The 21,376-nt window shown below is 44.8% G+C and overlaps 8 non-coding genes and 35 pseudogenes across 8 annotated transcripts; all 43 read left to right on the top strand.

Moving 5' to 3' along the window:
- The first annotated feature begins 92 nt into the window (after positions 1-92).
- On the top strand, positions 93-211 carry LOC149100254 (5S ribosomal RNA; annotated as a pseudogene).
- A 384-nt stretch (positions 212-595) lies between these two features.
- LOC149100253 (5S ribosomal RNA) lies at positions 596-714 on the top strand (annotated as a pseudogene).
- A 384-nt stretch (positions 715-1,098) lies between these two features.
- Positions 1,099-1,217, top strand: LOC149100252 (5S ribosomal RNA; annotated as a pseudogene).
- A 384-nt stretch (positions 1,218-1,601) lies between these two features.
- LOC149100251 (5S ribosomal RNA) lies at positions 1,602-1,720 on the top strand (annotated as a pseudogene).
- Positions 1,721-2,104: 384 nt separating this feature from the next.
- Positions 2,105-2,223, top strand: LOC149100250 (5S ribosomal RNA; annotated as a pseudogene).
- Positions 2,224-2,607: 384 nt separating this feature from the next.
- LOC149100249 (5S ribosomal RNA) lies at positions 2,608-2,726 on the top strand (annotated as a pseudogene).
- A 384-nt stretch (positions 2,727-3,110) lies between these two features.
- On the top strand, positions 3,111-3,229 carry LOC149100248 (5S ribosomal RNA; annotated as a pseudogene).
- A 384-nt stretch (positions 3,230-3,613) lies between these two features.
- On the top strand, positions 3,614-3,732 carry LOC149100247 (5S ribosomal RNA; annotated as a pseudogene).
- Positions 3,733-4,116: 384 nt separating this feature from the next.
- On the top strand, positions 4,117-4,235 carry LOC149100246 (5S ribosomal RNA; annotated as a pseudogene).
- Positions 4,236-4,619: 384 nt separating this feature from the next.
- Positions 4,620-4,738, top strand: LOC149100245 (5S ribosomal RNA; annotated as a pseudogene).
- Positions 4,739-5,121: 383 nt separating this feature from the next.
- LOC149100244 (5S ribosomal RNA) lies at positions 5,122-5,240 on the top strand (annotated as a pseudogene).
- A 384-nt stretch (positions 5,241-5,624) lies between these two features.
- On the top strand, positions 5,625-5,743 carry LOC149100243 (5S ribosomal RNA; annotated as a pseudogene).
- A 384-nt stretch (positions 5,744-6,127) lies between these two features.
- LOC149100242 (5S ribosomal RNA) lies at positions 6,128-6,246 on the top strand (annotated as a pseudogene).
- Positions 6,247-6,630: 384 nt separating this feature from the next.
- On the top strand, positions 6,631-6,749 carry LOC149100241 (5S ribosomal RNA; annotated as a pseudogene).
- Positions 6,750-7,133: 384 nt separating this feature from the next.
- Positions 7,134-7,252, top strand: LOC149100240 (5S ribosomal RNA; annotated as a pseudogene).
- A 384-nt stretch (positions 7,253-7,636) lies between these two features.
- LOC149100239 (5S ribosomal RNA) lies at positions 7,637-7,755 on the top strand. Its single transcript, XR_016203303.1, has one exon. It is a non-coding gene; the product is annotated as a 5S ribosomal RNA (ribosomal RNA).
- A 383-nt stretch (positions 7,756-8,138) lies between these two features.
- On the top strand, positions 8,139-8,257 carry LOC149100238 (5S ribosomal RNA; annotated as a pseudogene).
- Positions 8,258-8,641: 384 nt separating this feature from the next.
- On the top strand, positions 8,642-8,760 carry LOC149100237 (5S ribosomal RNA; annotated as a pseudogene).
- Positions 8,761-9,144: 384 nt separating this feature from the next.
- Positions 9,145-9,263, top strand: LOC149100236 (5S ribosomal RNA; annotated as a pseudogene).
- A 384-nt stretch (positions 9,264-9,647) lies between these two features.
- Positions 9,648-9,766, top strand: LOC149100235 (5S ribosomal RNA; annotated as a pseudogene).
- Positions 9,767-10,150: 384 nt separating this feature from the next.
- On the top strand, positions 10,151-10,269 carry LOC149100234 (5S ribosomal RNA; annotated as a pseudogene).
- Positions 10,270-10,653: 384 nt separating this feature from the next.
- Positions 10,654-10,772, top strand: LOC149100233 (5S ribosomal RNA; annotated as a pseudogene).
- Positions 10,773-11,156: 384 nt separating this feature from the next.
- LOC149100232 (5S ribosomal RNA) lies at positions 11,157-11,275 on the top strand (annotated as a pseudogene).
- A 384-nt stretch (positions 11,276-11,659) lies between these two features.
- Positions 11,660-11,778, top strand: LOC149100231 (5S ribosomal RNA; annotated as a pseudogene).
- A 384-nt stretch (positions 11,779-12,162) lies between these two features.
- Positions 12,163-12,281, top strand: LOC149100230 (5S ribosomal RNA; annotated as a pseudogene).
- A 384-nt stretch (positions 12,282-12,665) lies between these two features.
- Positions 12,666-12,784, top strand: LOC149100229 (5S ribosomal RNA). Its single transcript, XR_016203302.1, has one exon. It is a non-coding gene; the product is annotated as a 5S ribosomal RNA (ribosomal RNA).
- Positions 12,785-13,168: 384 nt separating this feature from the next.
- Positions 13,169-13,287, top strand: LOC149100228 (5S ribosomal RNA; annotated as a pseudogene).
- Positions 13,288-13,671: 384 nt separating this feature from the next.
- Positions 13,672-13,790, top strand: LOC149100227 (5S ribosomal RNA; annotated as a pseudogene).
- Positions 13,791-14,174: 384 nt separating this feature from the next.
- Positions 14,175-14,293, top strand: LOC149100226 (5S ribosomal RNA). Its single transcript, XR_016203301.1, has one exon. It is a non-coding gene; the product is annotated as a 5S ribosomal RNA (ribosomal RNA).
- Positions 14,294-14,677: 384 nt separating this feature from the next.
- Positions 14,678-14,796, top strand: LOC149100225 (5S ribosomal RNA; annotated as a pseudogene).
- Positions 14,797-15,180: 384 nt separating this feature from the next.
- LOC149100224 (5S ribosomal RNA) lies at positions 15,181-15,299 on the top strand. Its single transcript, XR_016203300.1, has one exon. It is a non-coding gene; the product is annotated as a 5S ribosomal RNA (ribosomal RNA).
- A 383-nt stretch (positions 15,300-15,682) lies between these two features.
- LOC149100223 (5S ribosomal RNA) lies at positions 15,683-15,801 on the top strand (annotated as a pseudogene).
- Positions 15,802-16,185: 384 nt separating this feature from the next.
- On the top strand, positions 16,186-16,304 carry LOC149100222 (5S ribosomal RNA; annotated as a pseudogene).
- A 384-nt stretch (positions 16,305-16,688) lies between these two features.
- Positions 16,689-16,807, top strand: LOC149100221 (5S ribosomal RNA). The gene has a single exon (XR_016203299.1). It is a non-coding gene; the product is annotated as a 5S ribosomal RNA (ribosomal RNA).
- A 384-nt stretch (positions 16,808-17,191) lies between these two features.
- On the top strand, positions 17,192-17,310 carry LOC149100220 (5S ribosomal RNA; annotated as a pseudogene).
- Positions 17,311-17,694: 384 nt separating this feature from the next.
- On the top strand, positions 17,695-17,813 carry LOC149100219 (5S ribosomal RNA). Its single transcript, XR_016203298.1, has one exon. It is a non-coding gene; the product is annotated as a 5S ribosomal RNA (ribosomal RNA).
- A 384-nt stretch (positions 17,814-18,197) lies between these two features.
- Positions 18,198-18,316, top strand: LOC149100218 (5S ribosomal RNA). The gene has a single exon (XR_016203297.1). It is a non-coding gene; the product is annotated as a 5S ribosomal RNA (ribosomal RNA).
- Positions 18,317-18,700: 384 nt separating this feature from the next.
- LOC149100217 (5S ribosomal RNA) lies at positions 18,701-18,819 on the top strand (annotated as a pseudogene).
- A 384-nt stretch (positions 18,820-19,203) lies between these two features.
- On the top strand, positions 19,204-19,322 carry LOC149100216 (5S ribosomal RNA; annotated as a pseudogene).
- Positions 19,323-19,706: 384 nt separating this feature from the next.
- LOC149100215 (5S ribosomal RNA) lies at positions 19,707-19,825 on the top strand (annotated as a pseudogene).
- A 384-nt stretch (positions 19,826-20,209) lies between these two features.
- LOC149100214 (5S ribosomal RNA) lies at positions 20,210-20,328 on the top strand (annotated as a pseudogene).
- Positions 20,329-20,712: 384 nt separating this feature from the next.
- On the top strand, positions 20,713-20,831 carry LOC149100213 (5S ribosomal RNA). The gene has a single exon (XR_016203295.1). It is a non-coding gene; the product is annotated as a 5S ribosomal RNA (ribosomal RNA).
- Positions 20,832-21,215: 384 nt separating this feature from the next.
- On the top strand, positions 21,216-21,334 carry LOC149100212 (5S ribosomal RNA; annotated as a pseudogene).
- The last annotated feature ends 42 nt before the right edge of the window (positions 21,335-21,376 follow it).

Genomic DNA, 21,376 nt, shown 5'->3' with positions numbered 1-21,376 from the left:
GGAAATTCATGACAACAGCAATTAAAGGCCTTCCTTCTAAGAGACTTAAAAGAGAGTCCAAGCAATTGGGCAAGGTTTGAGTTGTTTCTTTCGTCTACGACCACACCACAGGGAACGTACCGGTTCTCGTCCGATGACCGAAGTCAAGTCCTGTTGGGCGGCGTCAGTACCTGGCTGGGTGACCACCTGGGAATACGCCGTGTTGTAGACTTTTGGAGCCATTTTGGGACTGGACTCTTCAGAGAAGATTTCCATACGCCTCCACATCATTGATCCCTCTGTTTTCAAAATGTTGTCTTTTTTTTTTGGAATTATTTTTGCAGCAAGTTGACAGCATATTAGAAGATTTTCTTGTTTGATTACAGCACTGCAACACTGAGCAGCACACTGGAGGCAATCTCTTGAATGTGGCTTTGATGACTGACCATTGGAGAATCGCCCTTTTGTGATTTGAAGTCTTAGCTGGCTTTGGAATCTCTGGGTTAAGTAGCCGAGACGTAATTGGAAATTCATGACAACAGCAATTAAAGGCCTTCCTTCTAAGAGACTTAAAAGAGAGTCCAAGCAATTGGGCAAGGTTTGAGTTGTTTCTTTCGTCTACGACCACACCACAGGGAACGTACCGGTTCTCGTCCGATGACCGAAGTCAAGTCCTGTTGGGCGGCGTCAGTACCTGGCTGGGTGACCACCTGGGAATACGCCGTGTTGTAGACTTTTGGAGCCATTTTGGGACTGGACTCTTCAGAGAAGATTTCCATACGCCTCCACATCATTGATCCCTCTGTTTTCAAAATGTTGTCTTTTTTTTTTGGAATTATTTTTGCAGCAAGTTGACAGCATATTAGAAGATTTTCTTGTTTGATTACAGCACTGCAACACTGAGCAGCACACTGGAGGCAATCTCTTGAATGTGGCTTTGATGACTGACCATTGGAGAATCGCCCTTTTGTGATTTGAAGTCTTAGCTGGCTTTGGAATCTCTGGGTTAAGTAGCCGAGACGTAATTGGAAATTCATGACAACAGCAATTAAAGGCCTTCCTTCTAAGAGACTTAAAAGAGAGTCCAAGCAATTGGGCAAGGTTTGAGTTGTTTCTTTCGTCTACGACCACACCACAGGGAACGTACCGGTTCTCGTCCGATGACCGAAGTCAAGTCCTGTTGGGCGGCGTCAGTACCTGGCTGGGTGACCACCTGGGAATACGCCGTGTTGTAGACTTTTGGAGCCATTTTGGGACTGGACTCTTCAGAGAAGATTTCCATACGCCTCCACATCATTGATCCCTCTGTTTTCAAAATGTTGTCTTTTTTTTTTGGAATTATTTTTCCAGCAAGTTGACAGCATATTAGAAGATTTTCTTGTTTGATTACAGCACTGCAACACTGAGCAGCACACTGGAGGCAATCTCTTGAATGTGGCTTTGATGACTGACCATTGGAGAATCGCCCTTTTGTGATTTGAAGTCTTAGCTGGCTTTGGAATCTCTGGGTTAAGTAGCCGAGACGTAATTGGAAATTCATGACAACAGCAATTAAAGGCCTTCCTTCTAAGAGACTTAAAAGAGAGTCCAAGCAATTGGGCAAGGTTTGAGTTGTTTCTTTCGTCTACGACCACACCACAGGGAACGTACCGGTTCTCGTCCGATGACCGAAGTCAAGTCCTGTTGGGCGGCGTCAGTACCTGGCTGGGTGACCACCTGGGAATACGCCGTGTTGTAGACTTTTGGAGCCATTTTGGGACTGGACTCTTCAGAGAAGATTTCCATACGCCTCCACATCATTGATCCCTCTGTTTTCAAAATGTTGTCTTTTTTTTTTGGAATTATTTTTGCAGCAAGTTGACAGCATATTAGAAGATTTTCTTGTTTGATTACAGCACTGCAACACTGAGCAGCACACTGGAGGCAATCTCTTGAATGTGGCTTTGATGACTGACCATTGGAGAATCGCCCTTTTGTGATTTGAAGTCTTAGCTGGCTTTGGAATCTCTGGGTTAAGTAGCCGAGACGTAATTGGAAATTCATGACAACAGCAATTAAAGGCCTTCCTTCTAAGAGACTTAAAAGAGAGTCCAAGCAATTGGGCAAGGTTTGAGTTGTTTCTTTCGTCTACGACCACACCACAGGGAACGTACCGGTTCTCGTCCGATGACCGAAGTCAAGTCCTGTTGGGCGGCGTCAGTACCTGGCTGGGTGACCACCTGGGAATACGCCGTGTTGTAGACTTTTGGAGCCATTTTGGGACTGGACTCTTCAGAGAAGATTTCCATACGCCTCCACATCATTGATCCCTCTGTTTTCAAAATGTTGTCTTTTTTTTTTGGAATTATTTTTGCAGCAAGTTGACAGCATATTAGAAGATTTTCTTGTTTGATTACAGCACTGCAACACTGAGCAGCACACTGGAGGCAATCTCTTGAATGTGGCTTTGATGACTGACCATTGGAGAATCGCCCTTTTGTGATTTGAAGTCTTAGCTGGCTTTGGAATCTCTGGGTTAAGTAGCCGAGACGTAATTGGAAATTCATGACAACAGCAATTAAAGGCCTTCCTTCTAAGAGACTTAAAAGAGAGTCCAAGCAATTGGGCAAGGTTTGAGTTGTTTCTTTCGTCTACGACCACACCACAGGGAACGTACCGGTTCTCGTCCGATGACCGAAGTCAAGTCCTGTTGGGCGGCGTCAGTACCTGGCTGGGTGACCACCTGGGAATACGCCGTGTTGTAGACTTTTGGAGCCATTTTGGGACTGGACTCTTCAGAGAAGATTTCCATACGCCTCCACATCATTGATCCCTCTGTTTTCAAAATGTTGTCTTTTTTTTTTGGAATTATTTTTGCAGCAAGTTGACAGCATATTAGAAGATTTTCTTGTTTGATTACAGCACTGCAACACTGAGCAGCACACTGGAGGCAATCTCTTGAATGTGGCTTTGATGACTGACCATTGGAGAATCGCCCTTTTGTGATTTGAAGTCTTAGCTGGCTTTGGAATCTCTGGGTTAAGTAGCCGAGACGTAATTGGAAATTCATGACAACAGCAATTAAAGGCCTTCCTTCTAAGAGACTTAAAAGAGAGTCCAAGCAATTGGGCAAGGTTTGAGTTGTTTCTTTCGTCTACGACCACACCACAGGGAACGTACCGGTTCTCGTCCGATGACCGAAGTCAAGTCCTGTTGGGCGGCGTCAGTACCTGGCTGGGTGACCACCTGGGAATACGCCGTGTTGTAGACTTTTGGAGCCATTTTGGGACTGGACTCTTCAGAGAAGATTTCCATACGCCTCCACATCATTGATCCCTCTGTTTTCAAAATGTTGTCTTTTTTTTTTGGAATTATTTTTCCAGCAAGTTGACAGCATATTAGAAGATTTTCTTGTTTGATTACAGCACTGCAACACTGAGCAGCACACTGGAGGCAATCTCTTGAATGTGGCTTTGATGACTGACCATTGGAGAATCGCCCTTTTGTGATTTGAAGTCTTAGCTGGCTTTGGAATCTCTGGGTTAAGTAGCCGAGACGTAATTGGAAATTCATGACAACAGCAATTAAAGGCCTTCCTTCTAAGAGACTTAAAAGAGAGTCCAAGCAATTGGGCAAGGTTTGAGTTGTTTCTTTCGTCTACGACCACACCACAGGGAACGTACCGGTTCTCGTCCGATGACCGAAGTCAAGTCCTGTTGGGCGGCGTCAGTACCTGGCTGGGTGACCACCTGGGAATACGCCGTGTTGTAGACTTTTGGAGCCATTTTGGGACTGGACTCTTCAGAGAAGATTTCCATACGCCTCCACATCATTGATCCCTCTGTTTTCAAAATGTTGTCTTTTTTTTTTGGAATTATTTTTGCAGCAAGTTGACAGCATATTAGAAGATTTTCTTGTTTGATTACAGCACTGCAACACTGAGCAGCACACTGGAGGCAATCTCTTGAATGTGGCTTTGATGACTGACCATTGGAGAATCGCCCTTTTGTGATTTGAAGTCTTAGCTGGCTTTGGAATCTCTGGGTTAAGTAGCCGAGACGTAATTGGAAATTCATGACAACAGCAATTAAAGGCCTTCCTTCTAAGAGACTTAAAAGAGAGTCCAAGCAATTGGGCAAGGTTTGAGTTGTTTCTTTCGTCTACGACCACACCACAGGGAACGTACCGGTTCTCGTCCGATGACCGAAGTCAAGTCCTGTTGGGCGGCGTCAGTACCTGGCTGGGTGACCACCTGGGAATACGCCGTGTTGTAGACTTTTGGAGCCATTTTGGGACTGGACTCTTCAGAGAAGATTTCCATACGCCTCCACATCATTGATCCCTCTGTTTTCAAAATGTTGTCTTTTTTTTTTGGAATTATTTTTGCAGCAAGTTGACAGCATATTAGAAGATTTTCTTGTTTGATTACAGCACTGCAACACTGAGCAGCACACTGGAGGCAATCTCTTGAATGTGGCTTTGATGACTGACCATTGGAGAATCGCCCTTTTGTGATTTGAAGTCTTAGCTGGCTTTGGAATCTCTGGGTTAAGTAGCCGAGACGTAATTGGAAATTCATGACAACAGCAATTAAAGGCCTTCCTTCTAAGAGACTTAAAAGAGAGTCCAAGCAATTGGGCAAGGTTTGAGTTGTTTCTTTCGTCTACGACCACACCACAGGGAACGTACCGGTTCTCGTCCGATGACCGAAGTCAAGTCCTGTTGGGCGGCGTCAGTACCTGGCTGGGTGACCACCTGGGAATACGCCGTGTTGTAGACTTTTGGAGCCATTTTGGGACTGGACTCTTCAGAGAAGATTTCCATACGCCTCCACATCATTGATCCCTCTGTTTTCAAAATGTTGTCTTTTTTTTTGGAATTATTTTTGCAGCAAGTTGACAGCATATTAGAAGATTTTCTTGTTTGATTACAGCACTGCAACACTGAGCAGCACACTGGAGGCAATCTCTAGAATGTGGCTTTGATGACTGACCATTGGAGAATCGCCCTTTTGTGATTTGAAGTCTTAGCTGGCTTTGGAATCTCTGGGTTAAGTAGCCGAGACGTAATTGGAAATTCATGACAACAGCAATTAAAGGCCTTCCTTCTAAGAGACTTAAAAGAGAGTCCAAGCAATTGGGCAAGGTTTGAGTTGTTTCTTTCGTCTACGACCACACCACAGGGAACGTACCGGTTCTCGTCCGATGACCGAAGTCAAGTCCTGTTGGGCGGCGTCAGTACCTGGCTGGGTGACCACCTGGGAATACGCCGTCTTGTAGACTTTTGGAGCCATTTTGGGACTGGACTCTTCAGAGAAGATTTCCATACGCCTCCACATCATTGATCCCTCTGTTTTCAAAATGTTGTCTTTTTTTTTTGGAATTATTTTTGCAGCAAGTTGACAGCATATTAGAAGATTTTCTTGTTTGATTACAGCACTGCAACACTGAGCAGCACACTGGAGGCAATCTCTTGAATGTGGCTTTGATGACTGACCATTGGAGAATCGCCCTTTTGTGATTTGAAGTCTTAGCTGGCTTTGGAATCTCTGGGTTAAGTAGCCGAGACGTAATTGGAAATTCATGACAACAGCAATTAAAGGCCTTCCTTCTAAGAGACTTAAAAGAGAGTCCAAGCAATTGGGCAAGGTTTGAGTTGTTTCTTTCGTCTACGACCACACCACAGGGAACGTACCGGTTCTCGTCCGATGACCGAAGTCAAGTCCTGTTGGGCGGCGTCAGTACCTGGCTGGGTGACCACCTGGGAATACGCCGTGTTGTAGACTTTTGGAGCCATTTTGGGACTGGACTCTTCAGAGAAGATTTCCATACGCCTCCACATCATTGATCCCTCTGTTTTCAAAATGTTGTCTTTTTTTTTTGGAATTATTTTTCCAGCAAGTTGACAGCATATTAGAAGATTTTCTTGTTTGATTACAGCACTGCAACACTGAGCAGCACACTGGAGGCAATCTCTTGAATGTGGCTTTGATGACTGACCATTGGAGAATCGCCCTTTTGTGATTTGAAGTCTTAGCTGGCTTTGGAATCTCTGGGTTAAGTAGCCGAGACGTAATTGGAAATTCATGACAACAGCAATTAAAGGCCTTCCTTCTAAGAGACTTAAAAGAGAGTCCAAGCAATTGGGCAAGGTTTGAGTTGTTTCTTTCGTCTACGACCACACCACAGGGAACGTACCGGTTCTCGTCCGATGACCGAAGTCAAGTCCTGTTGGGCGGCGTCAGTACCTGGCTGGGTGACCACCTGGGAATACGCCGTGTTGTAGACTTTTGGAGCCATTTTGGGACTGGACTCTTCAGAGAAGATTTCCATACGCCTCCACATCATTGATCCCTCTGTTTTCAAAATGTTGTCTTTTTTTTTTGGAATTATTTTTCCAGCAAGTTGACAGCATATTAGAAGATTTTCTTGTTTGATTACAGCACTGCAACACTGAGCAGCACACTGGAGGCAATCTCTTGAATGTGGCTTTGATGACTGACCATTGGAGAATCGCCCTTTTGTGATTTGAAGTCTTAGCTGGCTTTGGAATCTCTGGGTTAAGTAGCCGAGACGTAATTGGAAATTCATGACAACAGCAATTAAAGGCCTTCCTTCTAAGAGACTTAAAAGAGAGTCCAAGCAATTGGGCAAGGTTTGAGTTGTTTCTTTCGTCTACGACCACACCACAGGGAACGTACCGGTTCTCGTCCGATGACCGAAGTCAAGTCCTGTTGGGCGGCGTCAGTACCTGGCTGGGTGACCACCTGGGAATACGCCGTGTTGTAGACTTTTGGAGCCATTTTGGGACTGGACTCTTCAGAGAAGATTTCCATACGCCTCCACATCATTGATCCCTCTGTTTTCAAAATGTTGTCTTTTTTTTTTGGAATTATTTTTGCAGCAAGTTGACAGCATATTAGAAGATTTTCTTGTTTGATTACAGCACTGCAACACTGAGCAGCACACTGGAGGCAATCTCTTGAATGTGGCTTTGATGACTGACCATTGGAGAATCGCCCTTTTGTGATTTGAAGTCTTAGCTGGCTTTGGAATCTCTGGGTTAAGTAGCCGAGACGTAATTGGAAATTCATGACAACAGCAATTAAAGGCCTTCCTTCTAAGAGACTTAAAAGAGAGTCCAAGCAATTGGGCAAGGTTTGAGTTGTTTCTTTCGTCTACGACCACACCACAGGGAACGTACCGGTTCTCGTCCGATGACCGAAGTCAAGTCCTGTTGGGCGGCGTCAGTACCTGGCTGGGTGACCACCTGGGAATACGCCGTGTTGTAGACTTTTGGAGCCATTTTGGGACTGGACTCTTCAGAGAAGATTTCCATACGCCTCCACATCATTGATCCCTCTGTTTTCAAAATGTTGTCTTTTTTTTTTGGAATTATTTTTGCAGCAAGTTGACAGCATATTAGAAGATTTTCTTGTTTGATTACAGCACTGCAACACTGAGCAGCACACTGGAGGCAATCTCTTGAATGTGGCTTTGATGACTGACCATTGGAGAATCGCCCTTTTGTGATTTGAAGTCTTAGCTGGCTTTGGAATCTCTGGGTTAAGTAGCCGAGACGTAATTGGAAATTCATGACAACAGCAATTAAAGGCCTTCCTTCTAAGAGACTTAAAAGAGAGTCCAAGCAATTGGGCAAGGTTTGAGTTGTTTCTTTCGTCTACGACCACACCACAGGGAACGTACCGGTTCTCGTCCGATCACCGAAGTCAAGTCCTGTTGGGCGGCGTCAGTACCTGGCTGGGTGACCACCTGGGAATACGCCGTGTTGTAGACTTTTGGAGCCATTTTGGGACTGGACTCTTCAGAGAAGATTTCCATACGCCTCCACATCATTGATCCCTCTGTTTTCAAAATGTTGTCTTTTTTTTTGGAATTATTTTTCCAGCAAGTTGACAGCATATTAGAAGATTTTCTTGTTTGATTACAGCACTGCAACACTGAGCAGCACACTGGAGGCAATCTCTTGAATGTGGCTTTGATGACTGACCATTGGAGAATCGCCCTTTTGTGATTTGAAGTCTTAGCTGGCTTTGGAATCTCTGGGTTAAGTAGTCGAGACGTAATTGGAAATTCATGACAACAGCAATTAAAGGCCTTCCTTCTAAGAGACTTAAAAGAGAGTCCAAGCAATTGGGCAAGGTTTGAGTTGTTTCTTTCGTCTACGACCACACCACAGGGAACGTACCGGTTCTCGTCCGATGACCGAAGTCAAGTCCTGTTGGGCGGCGTCAGTACCTGGCTGGGTGACCACCTGGGAATACGCCGTGTTGTAGACTTTTGGAGCCATTTTGGGACTGGACTCTTCAGAGAAGATTTCCATACGCCTCCACATCATTGATCCCTCTGTTTTCAAAATGTTGTCTTTTTTTTTTGGAATTATTTTTGCAGCAAGTTGACAGCATATTAGAAGATTTTCTTGTTTGATTACAGCACTGCAACACTGAGCAGCACACTGGAGGCAATCTCTTGAATGTGGCTTTGATGACTGACCATTGGAGAATCGCCCTTTTGTGATTTGAAGTCTTAGCTGGCTTTGGAATCTCTGGGTTAAGTAGCCGAGACGTAATTGGAAATTCATGACAACAGCAATTAAAGGCCTTCCTTCTAAGAGACTTAAAAGAGAGTCCAAGCAATTGGGCAAGGTTTGAGTTGTTTCTTTCGTCTACGACCACACCACAGGGAACGTACCGGTTCTCGTCCGATGACCGAAGTCAAGTCCTGTTGGGCGGCGTCAGTACCTGGCTGGGTGACCACCTGGGAATACGCCGTGTTGTAGACTTTTGGAGCCATTTTGGGACTGGACTCTTCAGAGAAGATTTCCATACGCCTCCACATCATTGATCCCTCTGTTTTCAAAATGTTGTCTTTTTTTTTTGGAATTATTTTTCCAGCAAGTTGACAGCATATTAGAAGATTTTCTTGTTTGATTACAGCACTGCAACACTGAGCAGCACACTGGAGGCAATCTCTTGAATGTGGCTTTGATGACTGACCATTGGAGAATCGCCCTTTTGTGATTTGAAGTCTTAGCTGGCTTTGGAATCTCTGGGTTAAGTAGCCGAGACGTAATTGGAAATTCATGACAACAGCAATTAAAGGCCTTCCTTCTAAGAGACTTAAAAGAGAGTCCAAGCAATTGGGCAAGGTTTGAGTTGTTTCTTTCGTCTACGACCACACCACAGGGAACGTACCGGTTCTCGTCCGATGACCGAAGTCAAGTCCTGTTGGGCGGCGTCAGTACCTGGCTGGGTGACCACCTGGGAATACGCCGTGTTGTAGACTTTTGGAGCCATTTTGGGACTGGACTCTTCAGAGAAGATTTCCATACGCCTCCACATCATTGATCCCTCTGTTTTCAAAATGTTGTCTTTTTTTTTTGGAATTATTTTTGCAGCAAGTTGACAGCATATTAGAAGATTTTCTTGTTTGATTACAGCACTGCAACACTGAGCAGCACACTGGAGGCAATCTCTTGAATGTGGCTTTGATGACTGACCATTGGAGAATCGCCCTTTTGTGATTTGAAGTCTTAGCTGGCTTTGGAATCTCTGGGTTAAGTAGCCGAGACGTAATTGGAAATTCATGACAACAGCAATTAAAGGCCTTCCTTCTAAGAGACTTAAAAGAGAGTCCAAGCAATTGGGCAAGGTTTGAGTTGTTTCTTTCGTCTACGACCACACCACAGGGAACGTACCGGTTCTCGTCCGATGACCGAAGTCAAGTCCTGTTGGGCGGCGTCAGTACCTGGCTGGGTGACCACCTGGGAATACGCCGTGTTGTAGACTTTTGGAGCCATTTTGGGACTGGACTCTTCAGAGAAGATTTCCATACGCCTCCACATCATTGATCCCTCTGTTTTCAAAATGTTGTCTTTTTTTTTTGGAATTATTTTTCCAGCAAGTTGACAGCATATTAGAAGATTTTCTTGTTTGATTACAGCACTGCAACACTGAGCAGCACACTGGAGGCAATCTCTTGAATGTGGCTTTGATGACTGACCATTGGAGAATCGCCCTTTTGTGATTTGAAGTCTTAGCTGGCTTTGGAATCTCTGGGTTAAGTAGCCGAGACGTAATTGGAAATTCATGACAACAGCAATTAAAGGCCTTCCTTCTAAGAGACTTAAAAGAGAGTCCAAGCAATTGGGCAAGGTTTGAGTTGTTTCTTTCGTCTACGACCACACCACAGGGAACGTACCGGTTCTCGTCCGATGACCGAAGTCAAGTCCTGTTGGGCGGCGTCAGTACCTGGCTGGGTGACCACCTGGGAATACGCCGTGTTGTAGACTTTTGGAGCCATTTTGGGACTGGACTCTTCAGAGAAGATTTCCATACGCCTCCACATCATTGATCCCTCTGTTTTCAAAATGTTGTCTTTTTTTTTTGGAATTATTTTTGCAGCAAGTTGACAGCATATTAGAAGATTTTCTTGTTTGATTACAGCACTGCAACACTGAGCAGCACACTGGAGGCAATCTCTTGAATGTGGCTTTGATGACTGACCATTGGAGAATCGCCCTTTTGTGATTTGAAGTCTTAGCTGGCTTTGGAATCTCTGGGTTAAGTAGCCGAGACGTAATTGGAAATTCATGACAACAGCAATTAAAGGCCTTCCTTCTAAGAGACTTAAAAGAGAGTCCAAGCAATTGGGCAAGGTTTGAGTTGTTTCTTTCGTCTACGACCACACCACAGGGAACGTACCGGTTCTCGTCCGATGACCGAAGTCAAGTCCTGTTGGGCGGCGTCAGTACCTGGCTGGGTGACCACCTGGGAATACGCCGTGTTGTAGACTTTTGGAGCCATTTTGGGACTGGACTCTTCAGAGAAGATTTCCATACGCCTCCACATCATTGATCCCTCTGTTTTCAAAATGTTGTCTTTTTTTTTTGGAATTATTTTTCCAGCAAGTTGACAGCATATTAGAAGATTTTCTTGTTTGATTACAGCACTGCAACACTGAGCAGCACACTGGAGGCAATCTCTTGAATGTGGCTTTGATGACTGACCATTGGAGAATCGCCCTTTTGTGATTTGAAGTCTTAGCTGGCTTTGGAATCTCTGGGTTAAGTAGCCGAGACGTAATTGGAAATTCATGACAACAGCAATTAAAGGCCTTCCTTCTAAGAGACTTAAAAGAGAGTCCAAGCAATTGGGCAAGGTTTGAGTTGTTTCTTTCGTCTACGACCACACCACAGGGAACGTACCGGTTCTCGTCCGATGACCGAAGTCAAGTCCTGTTGGGCGGCGTCAGTACCTGGCTGGGTGACCACCTGGGAATACGCCGTGTTGTAGACTTTTGGAGCCATTTTGGGACTGGACTCTTCAGAGAAGATTTCCATACGCCTCCACATCATTGATCCCTCTGTTTTCAAAATGTTGTCTTTTTTTTTTGGAATTATTTTTGCAGCAAGTTGACAGCATATTAGAAGATTTTCTTGTTTGATTACAGCACTGCAACACTGAGCAGCACACTGGAGGCAATCTCTTGAATGTGGCTTTGATGACTGACCATTGGAGAATCGCCCTTTTGTGATTTGAAGTCTTAGCTGGCTTTGGAATCTCTGGGTTAAGTAGCCGAGACGTAATTGGAAATTCATGACAACAGCAATTAAAGGCCTTCCTTCTAAGAGACTTAAAAGAGAGTCCAAGCAATTGGGCAAGGTTTGAGTTGTTTCTTTCGTCTACGACCACACCACAGGGAACGTACCGGTTCTCGTCCGATGACCGAAGTCAAGTCCTGTTGGGCGGCGTCAGTACCTGGCTGGGTGACCACCTGGGAATACGCCGTGTTGTAGACTTTTGGAGCCATTTTGGGACTGGACTCTTCAGAGAAGATTTCCATACGCCTCCACATCATTGATCCCTCTGTTTTCAAAATGTTGTCTTTTTTTTTTGGAATTATTTTTCCAGCAAGTTGACAGCATATTAGAAGATTTTCTTGTTTGATTACAGCACTGCAACACTGAGCAGCACACTGGAGGCAATCTCTTGAATGTGGCTTTGATGACTGACCATTGGAGAATCGCCCTTTTGTGATTTGAAGTCTTAGCTGGCTTTGGAATCTCTGGGTTAAGTAGCCGAGACGTAATTGGAAATTCATGACAACAGCAATTAAAGGCCTTCCTTCTAAGAGACTTAAAAGAGAGTCCAAGCAATTGGGCAAGGTTTGAGTTGTTTCTTTCGTCTACGACCACACCACAAGGAACGTACCGGTTCTCGTCCGATGACCGAAGTCAAGTCCTGTTGGGCGGCGTCAGTACCTGGCTGGGTGACCACCTGGGAATACGCCGTGTTGTAGACTTTTGGAGCCATTTTGGGACTGGACTCTTCAGAGAAGATTTCCATACGCCTCCACATCATTGATCCCTCTGTTTTCAAAATGTTGTCTTTTTTTTTTGGAATTATTTTTGCAGCAAGTTGACAGCATATTAGAAGATTTTCTTGTTTGATTACAGCACTGCAACACTGAGCAGCACACTGGAGGCAATCTCTTGAATGTGGCTTTGATGACTGACCATTGGAGAATCGCCCTTTTGTGATTTGAAGTCTTAGCTGGCTTTGGAATCTCTGGGTTAAGTAGCCGAGACGTAATTGGAAATTCATGACAACAGCAATTAAAGGCCTTCCTTCTAAGAGACTTAAAAGAGAGTCCAAGCAATTGGGCAAGGTTTGAGTTGTTTCTTTCGTCTACGACCACACCACAGGGAACGTACCGGTTCTCGTCCGATCACCGAAGTCAAGTCCTGTTGGGCGGCGTCAGTACCTGGCTGGGTGACCACCTGGGAATACGCCGTGTTGTAGACTTTTGGAGCCATTTTGGGACTGGACTCTTCAGAGAAGATTTCCATACGCCTCCACATCATTGATCCCTCTGTTTTCAAAATGTTGTCTTTTTTTTTTGGAATTATTTTTGCAGCAAGTTGACAGCATATTAGAAGATTTTCTTGTTTGATTACAGCACTGCAACACTGAGCAGCACACTGGAGGCAATCTCTTGAATGTGGCTTTGATGACTGACCATTGGAGAATCGCCCTTTTGTGATTTGAAGTCTTAGCTGGCTTTGGAATCTCTGGGTTAAGTAGCCGAGACGTAATTGGAAATTCATGACAACAGCAATTAAAGGCCTTCCTTCTAAGAGACTTAAAAGAGAGTCCAAGCAATTGGGCAAGGTTTGAGTTGTTTCTTTCGTCTACGACCACACCACAGGGAACGTACCGGTTCTCGTCCGATGACCGAAGTCAAGTCCTGTTGGGCGGCGTCAGTACCTGGCTGGGTGACCACCTGGGAATACGCCGTGTTGTAGACTTTTGGAGCCATTTTGGGACTGGACTCTTCAGAGAAGATTTCCATACGCCTCCACATCATTGATCCCTCTGTTTTCAAAATGTTGTCTTTTTTTTTTGGAATTATTTTTCCAGCAAGTTGACAGCATATTAGAAGATTTTCTTGTTTGATTACAGCACTGCAACACTGAGCAGCACACTGGAGGCAATCTCTTGAATGTGGCTTTGATGACTGACCATTGGAGAATCGCCCTTTTGTGATTTGAAGTCTTAGCTGGCTTTGGAATCTCTGGGTTAAGTAGCCGAGACGTAATTGGAAATTCATGACAACAGCAATTAAAGGCCTTCCTTCTAAGAGACTTAAAAGAGAGTCCAAGCAATTGGGCAAGGTTTGAGTTGTTTCTTTCGTCTACGACCACACCACAGGGAACGTACCGGTTCTCGTCCGATGACCGAAGTCAAGTCCTGTTGGGCGGCGTCAGTACCTGGCTGGGTGACCACCTGGGAATACGCCGTGTTGTAGACTTTTGGAGCCATTTTGGGACTGGACTCTTCAGAGAAGATTTCCATACGCCTCCACATCATTGATCCCTCTGTTTTCAAAATGTTGTCTTTTTTTTTTGGAATTATTTTTGCAGCAAGTTGACAGCATATTAGAAGATTTTCTTGTTTGATTACAGCACTGCAACACTGAGCAGCACACTGGAGGCAATCTCTTGAATGTGGCTTTGATGACTGACCATTGGAGAATCGCCCTTTTGTGATTTGAAGTCTTAGCTGGCTTTGGAATCTCTGGGTTAAGTAGCCGAGACGTAATTGGAAATTCATGACAACAGCAATTAAAGGCCTTCCTTCTAAGAGACTTAAAAGAGAGTCCAAGCAATTGGGCAAGGTTTGAGTTGTTTCTTTCGTCTACGACCACACCACAGGGAACGTACCGGTTCTCGTCCGATCACCGAAGTCAAGTCCTGTTGGGCGGCGTCAGTACCTGGCTGGGTGACCACCTGGGAATACGCCGTGTTGTAGACTTTTGGAGCCATTTTGGGACTGGACTCTTCAGAGAAGATTTCCATACGCCTCCACATCATTGATCCCTCTGTTTTCAAAATGTTGTCTTTTTTTTTTGGAATTATTTTTCCAGCAAGTTGACAGCATATTAGAAGATTTTCTTGTTTGATTACAGCACTGCAACACTGAGCAGCACACTGGAGGCAATCTCTTGAATGTGGCTTTGATGACTGACCATTGGAGAATCGCCCTTTTGTGATTTGAAGTCTTAGCTGGCTTTGGAATCTCTGGGTTAAGTAGCCGAGACGTAATTGGAAATTCATGACAACAGCAATTAAAGGCCTTCCTTCTAAGAGACTTAAAAGAGAGTCCAAGCAATTGGGCAAGGTTTGAGTTGTTTCTTTCGTCTACGACCACACCACAGGGAACGTACCGGTTCTCGTCCGATGACCGAAGTCAAGTCCTGTTGGGCGGCGTCAGTACCTGGCTGGGTGACCACCTGGGAATACGCCGTGTTGTAGACTTTTGGAGCCATTTTGGGACTGGACTCATCAGAGAAGATTTCCATACGCCTCCACATCATTGATCCCTCTGTTTTCAAAATGTTGTCTTTTTTTTTTGGAATTATTTTTGCAGCAAGTTGACAGCATATTAGAAGATTTTCTTGTTTGATTACAGCACTGCAACACTGAGCAGCACACTGGAGGCAATCTCTTGAATGTGGCTTTGATGACTGACCATTGGAGAATCGCCCTTTTGTGATTTGAAGTCTTAGCTGGCTTTGGAATCTCTGGGTTAAGTAGCCGAGACGTAATTGGAAATTCATGACAACAGCAATTAAAGGCCTTCCTTCTAAGAGACTTAAAAGAGAGTCCAAGCAATTGGGCAAGGTTTGAGTTGTTTCTTTCGTCTACGACCACACCACAGGGAACGTACCGGTTCTCGTCCGATCACCGAAGTCAAGTCCTGTTGGGCGGCGTCAGTACCTGGCTGGGTGACCACCTGGGAATACGCCGTGTTGTAGACTTTTGGAGCCATTTTGGGACTGGACTCTTCAGAGAAGATTTCCATACGCCTCCACATCATTGATCCCTCTGTTTTCAAAATGTTGTCTTTTTTTTTGGAATTATTTTTCCAGCAAGTTGACAGCATATTAGAAGATTTTCTTGTTTGATTACAGCACTGCAACACTGAGCAGCACACTGGAGGCAATCTCTTGAATGTGGCTTTGATGACTGACCATTGGAGAATCGCCCTTTTGTGATTTGAAGTCTTAGCTGGCTTTGGAATCTCTGGGTTAAGTAGCCGAGACGTAATTGGAAATTCATGACAACAGCAATTAAAGGCCTTCCTTCTAAGAGACTTAAAAGAGAGTCCAAGCAATTGGGCAAGGTTTGAGTTGTTTCTTTCGTCTACGACCACACCACAGGGAACGTACCGGTTCTCGTCCGATGACCGAAGTCAAGTCCTGTTGGGCGGCGTCAGTACCTGGCTGGGTGACCACCTGGGAATACGCCGTGTTGTAGACTTTTGGAGCCATTTTGGGACTGGACTCTTCAGAGAAGATTTCCATACGCCTCCACATCATTGATCCCTCTGTTTTCAAAATGTTGTCTTTTTTTTTTGGAATTATTTTTGCAGCAAGTTGACAGCATATTAGAAGATTTTCTTGTTTGATTACAGCACTGCAACACTGAGCAGCACACTGGAGGCAATCTCTTGAATGTGGCTTTGATGACTGACCATTGGAGAATCGCCCTTTTGTGATTTGAAGTCTTAGCTGGCTTTGGAATCTCTGGGTTAAGTAGCCGAGACGTAATTGGAAATTCATGACAACAGCAATTAAAGGCCTTCCTTCTAAGAGACTTAAAAGAGAGTCCAAGCAATTGGGCAAGGTTTGAGTTGTTTCTTTCGTCTACGACCACACCACAGGGAACGTACCGGTTCTCGTCCGATGACCGAAGTCAAGTCCTGTTGGGCGGCGTCAGTACCTGGCTGGGTGACCACCTGGGAATACGCCGTGTTGTAGACTTTTGGAGCCATTTTGGGACTGGACTCTTCAGAGAAGATTTCCATACGCCTCCACATCATTGATCCCTCTGTTTTCAAAATGTTGTCTTTTTTTTTTGGAATTATTTTTGCAGCAAGTTGACAGCATATTAGAAGATTTTCTTGTTTGATTACAGCACTGCAACACTGAGCAGCACACTGGAGGCAATCTCTTGAATGTGGCTTTGATGACTGACCATTGGAGAATCGCCCTTTTGTGATTTGAAGTCTTAGCTGGCTTTGGAATCTCTGGGTTAAGTAGCCGAGACGTAATTGGAAATTCATGACAACAGCAATTAAAGGCCTTCCTTCTAAGAGACTTAAAAGAGAGTCCAAGCAATTGGGCAAGGTTTGAGTTGTTTCTTTCGTCTACGACCACACCACAGGGAACGTACCGGTTCTCGTCCGATCACCGAAGTCAAGTCCTGTTGGGCGGCGTCAGTACCTGGCTGGGTGACCACCTGGGAATACGCCGTGTTGTAGACTTTTGGAGCCATTTTGGGACTGGACTCTTCAGAGAAGATTTCCATACGCCTCCACATCATTGATCCCTCTGTTTTCAAAATGTTGTCTTTTTTTTTTGGAATTATTTTTCCAGCAAGTTGACAGCATATTAGAAGATTTTCTTGTTTGATTACAGCACTGCAACACTGAGCAGCACACTGGAGGCAATCTCTTGAATGTGGCTTTGATGACTGACCATTGGAGAATCGCCCTTTTGTGATTTGAAGTCTTAGCTGGCTTTGGAATCTCTGGGTTAAGTAGCCGAGACGTAATTGGAAATTCATGACAACAGCAATTAAAGGCCTTCCTTCTAAGAGACTTAAAAGAGAGTCCAAGCAATTGGGCAAGGTTTGAGTTGTTTCTTTCGTCTACGACCACACCACAGGGAACGTACCGGTTCTCGTCCGATGACCGAAGTCAAGTCCTGTTGGGCGGCGTCAGTACCTGGCTGGGTGACCACCTGGGAATACGCCGTGTTGTAGACTTTTGGAGCCATTTTGGGACTGGACTCTTCAGAGAAGATTTCCATACGCCTCCACATCATTGATCCCTCTGTTTTCAAAATGTTGTCTTTTTTTTTTGGAATTATTTTTCCAGCAAGTTGACAGCATATTAGAAGACTTTCTTGTTTGATTACAGCACTGCAACACTGAGCAGCACACTGGAGGCAATCTCTTGAATGTGGCTTTGATGACTGACCATTGGAGAATCGCCCTTTTGTGATTTGAAGTCTTAGCTGGCTTTGGAATCTCTGGGTTAAGTAGCCGAGACGTAATTGGAAATTCATGACAACAGCAATTAAAGGCCTTCCTTCTAAGAGACTTAAAAGAGAGTCCAAGCAATTGGGCAAGGTTTGAGTTGTTTCTTTCGTCTACGACCACACCACAGGGAACGTACCGGTTCTCGTCCGATCACCGAAGTCAAGTCCTGTTGGGCGGCGTCAGTACCTGGCTGGGTGACCACCTGGGAATACGCCGTGTTGTAGACTTTTGGAGCCATTTTGGGACTGGACTCTTCAGAGAAGATTTCCATACGCCTCCACATCATTGATCCCTCTGTTTTCAAAATGTTGTCTTTTTTTTTTGGAATTATTTTTGCAGCAAGTTGACAGCATATTAGAAGATTTTCTTGTTTGATTACAGCACTGCAACACTGAGCAGCACACTGGAGGCAATCTCTTGAATGTGGCTTTGATGACTGACCATTGGAGAATCGCCCTTTTGTGATTTGAAGTCTTAGCTGGCTTTGGAATCTCTGGGTTAAGTAGCCGAGACGTAATTGGAAATTCATGACAACAGCAATTAAAGGCCTTCCTTCTAAGAGACTTAAAAGAGAGTCCAAGCAATTGGGCAAGGTTTGAGTTGTTTCTTTCGTCTACGACCACACCACAGGGAACGTACCGGTTCTCGTCCGATCACCGAAGTCAAGTCCTGTTGGGCGGCGTCAGTACCTGGCTGGGTGACCACCTGGGAATACGCCGTGTTGTAGACTTTTGGAGCCATTTTGGGACTGGACTCTTCAGAGAAGATTTCCATACGCCTCCACATCATTGATCCCTCTGTTTTCAAAATGTTGTCTTTTTTTTTTGGAATTATTTTTGCAGCAAGTTGACAGCATATTAGAAGATTTTCTTGTTTGATTACAGCACTGCAACACTGAGCAGCACACTGGAGGCAATCTCTTGAATGTGGCTTTGATGACTGACCATTGGAGAATCGCCCTTTTGTGATTTGAAGTCTTAGCTGGCTTTGGAATCTCTGGGTTAAGTAGCCGAGACGTAATTGGAAATTCATGACAACAGCAATTAAAGGCCTTCCTTCTAAGAGACTTAAAAGAGAGTCCAAGCAATTGGGCAAGGTTTGAGTTGTTTCTTTCGTCTACGACCACACCACAGGGAACGTACCGGTTCTCGTCCGATGACCGAAGTCAAGTCCTGTTGGGCGGCGTCAGTACCTGGCTGGGTGACCACCTGGGAATACGCCGTGTTGTAGACTTTTGGAGCCATTTTGGGACTGGACTCTTCAGAGAAGATTTCCATACGCCTCCACATCATTGATCCCTCTGTTTTCAAAATGTTTTTTTTTTTTTTTGGAATTATTTTTCCAGCAAGTTGACAGCATATTAGAAGATTTTCTTGTTTGATTACAGCACTGCAACACTGAGCAGCACACTGGAGGCAATCTCTTGAATGTGGCTTTGATGACTGACCATTGGAGAATCGCCCTTTTGTGATTTGAAGTCTTAGCTGGCTTTGGAATCTCTGGGTTAAGTAGCCGAGACGTAATTGGAAATTCATGACAACAGCAATTAAAGGCCTTCCTTCTAAGAGACTTAAAAGAGAGTCCAAGCAATTGGGCAAGGTTTGAGTTGTTTCTTTCGTCTACGACCACACCACAGGGAACGTACCGGTTCTCGTCCGATGACCGAAGTCAAGTCCTGTTGGGCGGCGTCAGTACCTGGCTGGGTGACCACCTGGGAATACGCCGTGTTGTAGACTTTTGGAGCCATTTTGGGACTGGACTCTTCAGAGAAGATTTCCATACGCCTCCACATCATTGATCCCTCTGTTTTCAAAATGTTGTCTTTTTTTTTTGGAATTATTTTTGCAGCAAGTTGACAGCATATTAGAAGATTTTCTTGTTTGATTACAGCACTGCAACACTGAGCAGCACACTGGAGGCAATCTCTTGAATGTGGCTTTGATGACTGACCATTGGAGAATCGCCCTTTTGTGATTTGAAGTCTTAGCTGGCTTTGGAATCTCTGGGTTAAGTAGCCGAGACGTAATTGGAAATTCATGACAACAGCAATTAAAGGCCTTCCTTCTAAGAGACTTAAAAGAGAGTCCAAGCAATTGGGCAAGGTTTGAGTTGTTTCTTTCGTCTACGACCACACCACAGGGAACGTACCGGTTCTCGTCCGATGACCGAAGTCAAGTCCTGTTGGGCGGCGTCAGTACCTGGCTGGGTGACCACCTGGGAATACGCCGTGTTGTAGACTTTTGGAGCCATTTTGGGACTGGACTCTTCAGAGAAGATTTCCATACGCCTCCACATCATTGATCCCTCTGTTTTCAAAATGTTGTCTTTTTTTTTTGGAATTATTTTTGCAGCAAGTTGACAGCATATTAGAAGATTTTCTTGTTTGATTACAGCACTGCAACACTGAGCAGCACACTGGAGGCAATCTCTTGAATGTGGCTTTGATGACTGACCATTGGAGAATCGCCCTTTTGTGATTTGAAGTCTTAGCTGGCTTTGGAATCTCTGGGTTAAGTAGCCGAGACGTAATTGGAAATTCATGACAACAGCAATTAAAGGCCTTCCTTCTAAGAGACTTAAAAGAGAGTCCAAGCAATTGGGCAAGGTTTGAGTTGTTTCTTTCGTCTACGACCACACCACAGGGAGCGTAGCGGTTCTCGTCCGATGACCGAAGTCAAGTCCTGTTGGGCGGCGTCAGTACCTGGCTGGGTGACCACCTGGGAATACGCCGTGTTGTAGACTTTTGGAGCCATTTTGGGACTGGACTCTTCAGAGAAGATTTCCATACGCCTCCACATCATTGATCCCTCTGTTTTCAAAATGTTGTCTTTTTTTTTTGGAATTATTTTTGCAGCAAGTTGACAGCATATTAGAAGATTTTCTTGTTTGATTACAGCACTGCAACACTGAGCAGCACACTGGAGGCAATCTCTTGAATGTGGCTTTGATGACTGACCATTGGAGAATCGCCCTTTTGTGATTTGAAGTCTTAGCTGGCTTTGGAATCTCTGGGTTAAGTAGCCGAGACGTAATTGGAAATTCATGACAACAGCAATTAAAGGCCTTCCTTCTAAGAGACTTAAAAGAGAGTCCAAGCAATTGGGCAAGGTTTGAGTTGTTTCTTTCGTCTACGACCACACCACAGGGAACGTACCGGTTCTCGTCCGATCACCGAAGTCAAGTCCTGTTGGGCGGCGTCAGTACCTGGCTGGGTGACCACCTGGGAATACGCCGTGTTGTAGACTTTTGGAGCCATTTTGGGACTGGACTCTTCAGAGAAGATTTCCATACGCCTCCACATCATTGATCCCTCTGTTTTCAAAATGTTGTCTTTTTTTTTTGGAATTATTTTTGCAGCAAGTTGACAGCATATTAGAAGATTTTCTTGTTTGATTACAGCACTGCAACACTGAGCAGCACACTGGAGGCAATCTCTTGAATGTGGCTTTGATGACTGACCATTGGAGAATCGCCCTTTTGTGATTTGAAGTCTTAGCTGGCTTTGGAATCTCTGGGTTAAGTAGCCGAGACGTAATTGGAAATTCATGACAACAGCAATTAAAGGCCTTCCTTCTAAGAGACTTAAAAGAGAGTCCAAGCAATTGGGCAAGGTTTGAGTTGTTTCTTTCGTCTACGACCACACCACAGGGAACGTACCGGTTCTCGTCCGATGACCGAAGTCAAGTCCTGTTGGGCGGCGTCAGTACCTGGCTGGGTGACCACCTGGGAATACGCCGTGTTGTAGACTTTTGGAGCCATTTTGGGACTGGACTCTTCAGAGAAGATTTCC

Source organism: Orbicella faveolata, unplaced genomic scaffold (assembly GCF_042242905.1).
Source record: "Orbicella faveolata isolate gen_17 unplaced genomic scaffold, um_ofav_v1 contig_40, whole genome shotgun sequence".
Classification (NCBI taxonomy): domain Eukaryota; kingdom Metazoa; phylum Cnidaria; class Anthozoa; order Scleractinia; family Merulinidae; genus Orbicella; species Orbicella faveolata.
The sequence above is the reverse complement of the archived record's forward strand: the minus strand, read 5'-3'. Positions and strand labels throughout refer to the sequence as shown.